The sequence below is a fragment of the Montipora foliosa genome, chromosome 11 (genome assembly GCF_036669935.1).
Source record: "Montipora foliosa isolate CH-2021 chromosome 11, ASM3666993v2, whole genome shotgun sequence".
NCBI classification, from domain to species: domain Eukaryota; kingdom Metazoa; phylum Cnidaria; class Anthozoa; order Scleractinia; family Acroporidae; genus Montipora; species Montipora foliosa.
The window spans coordinates 32785009-32792508 of NC_090879.1; the positions used below are offsets into that span (position 1 = coordinate 32785009).

Below are 7500 nucleotides of genomic sequence, written 5' to 3' on the forward strand. Positions count from 1 at the left end.
GACAAAAATAAATACATTTACTGATGATGGAAAAACAATCACAACAACTTATTTTACCTTCTTTTCTTTCAGCGTAAAAAAACGGTGTCACGAGAGGCAGAGAGGCAAAGTAATATATGAACAGAGAATTTTCAGAACACTTTTGGTTAAACTAACAAGAAGACAGCACATGTAAGATTCATTGCCAAGAACAAAATGTTGAATTTAACTGACATCAGAAACCTAACACTGAACAATTGAAGAGTTTTATTTCTCGCCGACTCTTACCGAACAAAAGGCAAATATCACTGTTTCAGTCATTAACATTCTTCTTTCCATCACCGCGGTTCTTGGAAATGCGCTGATCATCGCTGCTCTTCCAAAGGCGTCATTCCGTAATTCTCCATCAAAACTCCTTCTAGATTGCCTTACGAGCACTGATCTCTGTGTGGGTCTCTTTACGTCAACTTTCTCTTGTCCTCAAAATGCTCCAAGCATTGCTACTATTCTTTACTACTTCTTAATTCCACATTTCCCTTTTTTTTTTGTGGAGTCTTTTTGATGATACTGACTGAAATAAGTATGGACAGACTTCTCGCCGTTTTGTTGGGGTTAAGATACAGACAAGTAATAAACTTACGGAGAGTATGGGTTTTTGCGGTTACAATTTGGCTTTTAAACATTGCTAATGCCCCAATATTACATTACATGCCTTTTTATAGCGCTAGCATCTCCTCTGCAGTGACGATCCTGTGTATAATTATAGTCTCAGCTTGCTGTTACATGAAAATCTATCGCACACTTCACCAACACCAAGCTCAAGTACAACACCATGTTCACCAAGGACAACCGAACGGGGGAGAAATTCCCCTTGTGTAGCACGGTACAGAAGAACAGCGTCCAGTACGATATGGTTGCAGATATCATTAGTGGCTTGTTATCTTCCCTTTGGTGTAGTGGCAGTTAAATTAGTTACAGGTATTCACACACCTCTCCCTTTAACAATAGATGCCACATTAACTCTTAGTATGTTTAACTCAACGCTGAATCCATTCCTGTACTGTTGGAAGATGCAAGAGATGAAGCAAGTGGTAAAGAACACGATCAGATATTTAAGTTGCTTTTCCTCTTAACTCTTTTGTGCGCGTGCAGTTCAGTAGTAGTCGGTAGTTGGTGAGACTGGACATGGTGTTTGTTGATCACATGAATATTTACTATCTTCCGTATTTACAATCCTTCACTTTTTCTCGCAATTCTGTAAATATAGAAGCAGAAAAAGATCGCGTCCATTGTTTGTTTCACTGAGTGGTCAATATTTGTAAAAACCTTAAGGTCTGCTTTTCTGCCTTAAAAACAAAAAGAATGACACAATGAAACGTTTATACTATTTGCAATTTATTTAAGAAATACCAAATAACTATCTGCCATTATAGTTCTGTTTGAGAGAGTAACGTCTTCTAAATGTAGTAACAACATGAGTGTTCCGTTAGCGAATGTTCTCTTTCAACAATAACGATTTTTTTGGCGCTCACGCAGTTCGATACTCCAATGCCCGAAAACAGATAACAACGTAGTACCAGTGTTACATGACTACCCCAAACGCTCAGAGAAGTCAACTAACATAGAACAGTGACTGATGGATTTTTATCTGTCATCAGCGAAAGGGTACGAAGTGAAATAATTAATTTATGTTGCAGTATGAGCAAAAAGTGAAAAATACGAGACCCAATACCGCGCACCGGTGGCTCAGTTGGTTGAGCATGCGGGAGGTCGTGAGTTCGACTCCGGCCGGACCAACACTCAGGGTCTTTAAATAACTGACGAGAAAGTGCTGCCTTTGTCATTACATCCGCAAATGGTTAGACTTTCAAGTCTTCTCGGATAAGGACTATAAACCGTAGGCCCCGTCTCACAAATATCTTCCATGTTCATTAGTTCCCTTTGGGACGTTAAAGAACACACACACTATTCGAGAAGAGTAGGGGATGAAGTTCCCGGTGTTGTGGCTGTCCTTTGTGAGTATATGGGTGGTTGGGTATAGCAGGTCCACATCAGCTGAATAGCTGCCAAAACTTCAACCTGCTCAAACAATCAAATAACATAACATAATTAACATCAGCTTTTGATTCTTGAGAAAAGCGAGAAGCAAGTGGTATCAGCTTTGATTCTTACAGATAAAATATTCTTTACAAGTTGATTCTTTGGATGGCTTTTTCGACAATAAATTTTTATTTCCTCTTTCTCATTGAAGACAACTAGAACAAGTCTTCATCTACACTAAATATTCCAGGTTAGCCCATCAAATCAAATCTTTTTCTCGACGAGGCGTAATAATATGGAATAGCATCCTTCCAGACCTGAGGAAATTATCTAAGCCATGCTTCAAGAATAAAATGCGACACTACTTAATTCAAATTCTCAATGAGGAGGAGGATTATGTTGGCATACCGACTATTATGTTTCACTTACAAAACGTTATATAGGCATGTTTATAGAGTATACATTATAGGCTTAAGATATAGGCATGATTGACATCAATTTAAGTATTGAATATACGTCAATTTAAAATTGTATTTGTATAATATGTAAATAAATCAATTTCACTCTACCCGCCTAGATTAGCTTTCGCTATTTGCGGGTAAGAGTGATTCTTTTGTAATATGTAATAAGAATAATAAATAAACTTGAACAGTGCTACCCGACCAACATTATACGTCAGTACAATAAATTAGTAGATGAGGTTTAAATGATAGCTGAGAATAAGCGAGAATTTCAATTATCAGATACGAAATGACGTGTTGTTTTGTAAAATTTACTGATAGCCTAGAAATGAAATATTGATTATGATACCTTTCCATTCCACCAAAATTTCCGACATTTTCGAAATGGAAACAAATGGTACGGAAATTTCCAGGGAAAAGTTGAATTTCCGAAAAGCATTCAACCCGAGAATTCCGGAAATTCAGGAAAGAAAATCAAATTGAACAGAGATTTCCGAAAAAAAGAAGTTCGAAAATTTGGGTATACCTCGCGAGGTTGTCCTCTCTTTCGGAAATTATGCAAATTCGCAACATTTGTATTCAGCGTTAGTGCGTTCTTTTTGGCCACGATCAGCCCGAGTTGGACATCCCACGGGAGGATATGAAGGCGACGCGTATTCGAAAATGGATTAAAATTTTAAATTAAAATCTTTCCACTTATCTGTCGATAAATAATAGCTACAGGTATATTCGTCAAGAAAGCGTTTCATAAAAAAAAATAAAAAACTTGTGGATTACTTGATTGTTTGGCATAGGTTGGCTAAGAACAGTAGAAAGAGTTGTAACACGTTGCAGAACCGCATTCTACGACTCATTCAACCCTTTGTTTTGCGACGTTTTCCTGTCCACACGAATCCGGATATTGTTTAATCCAAAACTTTTTCTTTCCGGATTCACAAATTTTCCCCTCAATATAGCGTATTCAAATCGAATTCGCCTGTGCACACGCATTCGATGGTATCCGGATTCATTCTGGAGAAACTAGGCCTACACGTCGTGCTCCATATTGTTCGGTAAGAGACTGGACACGATTAGGATTCACCGTCCACACGTTATCGGACTCGTTGTGGATTTATTTTTTTCCACTCTGGAGAACGGATTCAAAACTATCCGGATTCGCTGAGAATCCGCCGCATGCATGTGGATAGAAGCCGTATCTGGAAAGAAAAATTTGCGGATTCATAAATATCCGGATACATATGGACGGGGCCTAAGTGAAGTCCTTACTGTTTTGGTCTATAAAAAGCCCCGGGGAGGGGGGGAACTCCCTTATAAGAGCTTAATGGGGACGTGCGGCCAGCCAGGGTATGTTTTTTGGGATTTTTGTCTTGAACAGGGTATCGAATTTATCATTTCTTGTCTTAATCAGGGTATCGATTTATCAATTTTTGTCTTAAACTGGGTTAAATGTCATCAATCAATCAATCTATCATAGTCTCTTGATGTCTTAAACAGGGTATCAAAAATCGGAAGTCTGTCTTAATTCTTAAACAGAGTAGGAAAATCAGCGATATTTGTCTTAAATAGGGTCAGGGTATGAGGGTTCGCGCCGGACCTCCCCACCCAGAGATATATCGAGTTCCCCCACCCCCCCCCCCCCCCCCCCGGATAAAAAGTCACATGTTGACTGATCACTGTTCCGTTTACTTCTATATTTGCGATTAAATCTCGAAGTCATTGAAAAATTCCACTGAATAGCAAACAAACCTGCGCGGCTCTTTTTTTCGCCCCTGAAAATTTCCAGAAATTTTCTTTTGTGCTCACGGAAATGGAACATCAAATTATGACAATTAATCTCACTTCAAAAGAGAGGGATTAAAGTAAATTCAAACCCTTTCAGGTACTGAAGTTTCATAAGCAGCAGTTGGGAAATGTTCATATTCATCAAAGTTGAGAAGACTGCATTTTGCCGACTGAAAGAGGCCTCCAGAAGCCAGAAGATATTTTGTACCCATCGCGCATTTAAGCAGTTGAAAAAAAAACAAAATGGAAATGTGATACATTAAGGACTCTCATTGGGAGCTACAGCCTAAATTTGTCGGAAAAAAACTTACCTGTACACGTTTCAGTTCTGTTTAGTTTGCTGTACTATCCATATTCTGAAAATTATTCCACAGCAGGAATCAAGAAAGAAAAGGTAACTACATCAATAATGTATGTCGACTCACTCAAGATTTCATCTTCTTGTATGACAATACTGCACGACGTCGAGTCGCTTAAAACGTCTAGGAGAAGCAAAATGATGTCAGCAAACACGACATTTGGGAAAATAAAGTTTTGCAGCTCAATCTTGAGGTTACCGTAAACCTTAAGGAGGGGTGCTTTGAAAAGTATTTTATACTCGTGTAACTTTTAACAAAACTATACAAAAAAAATACATCAACGTAAAGCCAATCAAATAACGAATCAGAAAAAAATAACTATTTTGAAGATTTTTTTATTGATAAGCGGGCCTTCAAACGCAAAACTGACAGTGGTTGCTAAACTCAGTTGCCTGGATTCGTTTGGCGTTTACCATTAACCATCTGCAACTGGCTAATCAGTAGAAGAAGGACTGAAAAAAGTGCGTGAGGCTTTTTCAATATTGCTTTGCATGTCAAGAGATTATCTAGGTATCTCCTTCCCATTGCAGTTTGGTGGAAAATACTATTTTAAATTCACATTGATTTGCGATGACGGAAAATTGAAATACAACTGAAAGGCTTCTGGCTCACGAAAACTGAATAGGAACAAACGCAGGTGATATATCTATTAGATTAAAGTTCATTGCAAAGGATGCGTTGATGCTTCCTTACGGAAATTAAATCTTCAACCTGACATTTGAATCCACGAAAATGTCAAAGAAAATGTCTCAACCTAAACTAATTAGTACCACCAAGGGCCACTGAGGAGTTTGATTTCCTGTTAGTGAAAGTTTATATGCTCTCTACTCGGATTTCATTTTTTTTTTTAATCAGAAACTCAGGAACTTGACAGTGGAGACATCTGTATTGCTGTATTTGCTGTTTTCTTCATATTCTGAAAAGTATTCCACAGCAGCCTGCAAGTTCAGTTAAAGAGTTCTGTCAACTGAATCAAGAAAAAAAGGTAACCGTACATCAATGATGTATGTCGACTGACTCAAGATTTCGTCTTCTTTTATGACAATACTGCATGACGTAGAGTCACTAGAAACGTCTAGTTTGGGAACGTTTGGGAAAATAAAGTTTTGCATCTTAACCTTAAGGTTACCATAGACCTTCAAGAGGGGTGTTTTGAAAAATCGTTTGTACTCTTGTCAGTTTTATCAAAACTATACAAAAATTATATCACCGTAAAGCCAATCGAATGAAGAATCAGAAGAAATAACTATTTTAAAGATTTCAGTTGTTGATAAGCGGGCGCAAGCAGTGGAACTCATTTGCTTAGATTTGTACGGGCATTAACGATAAAACAAGCTGCATCTTGCCAATCACTATGAAGGACTAAAAAAGTGCGTGAGCGGTTTTCGATATTGCTTTTGGTTAATGAGAAAATATATATTGAGTTAAAAGGATGTAATATTATTTGGCCGATATTCGTGACATGACAAGGCTTAAGAAAGAGAATATTTGAAATATCAAAAACAAAACACTTCGGTGCATTTATAATATAATTATTTATAATAATAGACCCTATTATATTAATTAAAAAATGAAGCCCGAGTTTTTGTCTCCTAATGTTTTCCAAGCTAATCACATCTTATCAACGCTGTCATGCTGTCGGCCAATGAAACACAAGCTTAGAACAAGATAGGCGTAATGATAATACAGTCAACTCCCGCCTTGCGGACACCTTGCTATTACGGACAGCAGCTAAATCCCCGGCGTAAGTTACAGACGTTTGACTGAAATAAACTCCCGCTATTACGGACTCTCTGTTTGTAAATAAAGTTCTGACACTCTTTACGTGCGATAACGGGTCTGAAAAAGATACTGGAGTTAATGAAAATGAACACAGATATGACCCCCATCTGTAAATATGGTTTAAAATAAAAATTCTCTCGCACCCCGTTATTACGGACTCTCGCTATTACGGACACCAAATCCTGGCCCCCAGGATGTCCGCTGCAACGGGAGTTGACTGTAACCCATTGCAATTTGCTGGAAATACTATTTTGAATTCATATTGATTTGCGATGACGGAAAATTGAGATAAAACAGAAAGGCTTCTGGCACAAGAAAACTGAATAGCAACAAAGTACTCTCTTCAGCGAAAGAAAAAGTAAACGTGGAGGAAACTCAGTAGGGTAACCCTTTACTGGAGTGCTATACTTAAAACCTTTCAGTTGGAGGCCATACGTTGGTCGAACAATGGGCCTTTGTCGCTAGCGGTGAGTTCCTTCTTCTTGCTTCATGGAACGATCTTTCTTCTTTCCTCGTTTTCTTTGGCCCGGGTTTCTTACCACATTTTATCAAAGTGGCGTTTTTTCTTGACAACGAACTCATAGGAGTCATTTTTCTCCAAAGTTCTTCTCCAAAATTCACTGATCTTTCTTTAAACCACGCGCAAAAGTAGTTGCAACTCTCAGATAAAAATAGCGATTTTAGCGCACGACAGAAACCACAACAGAATTATAGAAACACCAAGACACTGTTCTGATTGAAGAATAGTTTGTTGCTCATAGTAAAACTTGTAATATTCTGTGATTTAACTCGGACCACGAGGCACACACAACATGGCCGCTTCAACACAACTTTATTACAGCAATGCACTCTGGGTACTAACAAAATATGTACTATAGGGTACTTAATATATTACACTGCTTCCCCTGAGAAATAAGACATTCTTACAAAGAGTGACACCATATTAACTACCGGGTATCACGTTGGCTACAAGTTCAATCGGACGACAGGTTTTCTGACTCTCTCTGATCGCCTCAAAACAACTGGCGATGGAGTGTTTACATGCCCTTCATTAACACTAGAATTTGGTTCATTATTTTCATCTGAGAAATTGTCTG

The 7500-nt window shown here is 38.1% G+C and overlaps 1 protein-coding gene across 2 annotated transcripts in view; it reads left to right on the top strand.

Annotated features, from left to right (window-relative positions):
- LOC137975980 (melanocortin receptor 5-like) overlaps window positions 1-7500 on the top strand; it is a 76392-nt gene that overhangs the window by 31902 nt on the left and 36990 nt on the right. The window contains exons 1-2 of one of the 2 annotated variants that reach the window (XM_068823211.1): window positions 4571-4656; window positions 5477-5606. The exons of the other annotated variant lie outside the window; for it this stretch is intronic. The gene's annotated coding sequence lies outside the window, so the exon portion shown is untranslated. Of the gene's footprint in view, window positions 1-4570; window positions 4657-5476; window positions 5607-7500 lie in introns of those variants that run through there. 2 annotated transcript variants of the gene reach the window in all.